Here is a 2,183-nt window from a genome sequence, read left to right as displayed (position 1 = left end):
GTACCTCATTGGCAAACTTGATGCCAATGTCGGACCTGGCTACGACGGCCTTCTAAAACTCTTTTTGCTGAAAACTGTTAAGTCCATCTTTCTTCCCCGATCTCTTATTTTCATCAAAAGCCTGGAAGAGAATCATTTTCATGGCTTGTGAAAAGAGGCTCTCATCATCCCCATAACAAAAGTGGCGATTGTACGCTTGCCGAGAGTCCCATTTCCCTCCTCTCCTCCTTTTCCAAAATCCTGGAAAGATATGTCAGCGACTGGTTGTCCGCCCACTTTGACCACCATGTTGTGAAAGAGCAACACGGCTTCGTTGAACACGTCCACTGTCTCCAAACTGCTTGACTTTACCAACTTTGCCGCCAAATGTCTAAATTCACGGCAGTAACTGCATACCATTTACACTGACTTCGCTAAAGCCTTCGACACTGTAAACCACAAGATACTTCTATCCAAACTCTCATCTCTAAACGTTCCCATACCACTTGTTTTATGGCTCGCCTCTTACCTTTCAAACCGATCCTGCCGCGTCTCTTTTGACGGCTGTACTTCCCGTTCCTTCTCCTCCTTCTCCTCTGGCGTCCCACAGAGATCTATTCAGGGTCCTTTGTTATTTTAATTTTTTATTAACGACCTTCCCCCGCTCCTTACTTCTCCCTGTTTGCTCTATGCAGACGACCTTAAGCTGTTTTCCACTATATCGCCGCCTATAGACTGTGTTTCCCTTCAATCTAACCTGGACACTCTGGTTCGGTGGTGCTCGACTAATGGTTTAGCGCTAAACGTCAGAACGTGCCACTCTATGTGCTACTCCCTAAAATCCTCACCCACTTCTTTCTCCTACTCTCTTTACGGACATTCCTTATCCTGCTTAAATTCTACTCAAGGCCTCGGAGTCACTTTCGACAATAAGCTCCGCTTTGACACCCATTGCCTCGAAGCCACCAATCGAGCAGTAAAATTGTCAGGCTTTACACTTCGCTCCTCCTCTGATTTTGACTCCATCCAACCCTAAGTCGCTAACGACATCACCAGTCGTCCTGCCTCTTATAACACACTTGCTCCTCGTAGAGCTCGAAGTCTACTTTCATTCCCCGATTCCTAGGCTTTGCCGAAATTACAACGCAGAACAGCTTGGTCCTTTTAACTACTCTACTCTAAGTAGTTTTAAACGTAGGATAAGATTTTTGCTTTCTCCTCCTCCTGAGGGCAATAAGTAATTGGAATATACTCTGTTTGTTGTCCGTTAAATTAAATAAATTAAATAAATATAATAGATTTAAAAATTACACTCAGATACTTTACATTAGAGGAAAGAACCAATCTTTGTTCATTCAACCGTGGAAGGTGGAATAGGGGTCTTGGTGGTGAAAAGTATCAATTCCGTTTTGATTGGGTTTATGCCGAGTCCTCATCTTGCAGCCCACAACTCTCCTTCCATGATATTCCTCAAAATGGACGGAAACATCCCTGACACTAGTAACACCAAGCCGTCGGCATACGCCACCACCTTCACCCCACTACTGTCCAATATGCGTAAAATTTCGTCCATTACTATTAACGAGAGCATCGGAGAGATGGCGCCTCCCAGGGGCGTGCCTCTGCTCATAGCTCCGGTCAAGTGGTTGCCTCCCAGATCCGACTGGATTATCTTGGTGCTTAGCATAAATATAATTCAATGTGTAAGATACCCCTCCAAACCACTACTGGTCAAGGCTTCCTTGATGGCATTGGTACTAGCGTTGTTGAAAGCTCCCTCTATATCCAAGAAGGCAGGTACGGTATACTGCTTGTACTTCATGGGGGACGGTTTCTGTGGATTTTCCTTTGAGGTGGGCATGCTGAGATTTAGAAAAAGGAGTTCTCTCTCTAGATGTTCAGGACACGCTCCATGGTGGTTAGCCTGATTGGTCGAAAGTCCTTCGCGGGCTCATAACTGGGCCTGGCTGCCTTTTCTATGAAAACCATTCATGCGCGTCTGCAGGACTGTGGTACCTATCCTAAAGAGATGCAACTCCGGTAAATGTAGACAAGCCACGGCACAACCATTTCCTGCATGACTGGCATTATACCATCTGGGCCTGGAGATTTATATGCGGAGAAGCTGTTTATAGCCCAGCCGAACTTATCCTCGGTAATTACCGATTTGATATCTCGCACGGCGAGGGTGGCCGCAAACTCCC

The sequence above is a fragment of the Hermetia illucens genome, chromosome 6 (genome assembly GCF_905115235.1).
Source record: "Hermetia illucens chromosome 6, iHerIll2.2.curated.20191125, whole genome shotgun sequence".
Classification (NCBI taxonomy): Eukaryota; Metazoa; Arthropoda; class Insecta; order Diptera; family Stratiomyidae; genus Hermetia; species Hermetia illucens.
This window is presented reverse-complemented; position numbering follows the sequence as displayed.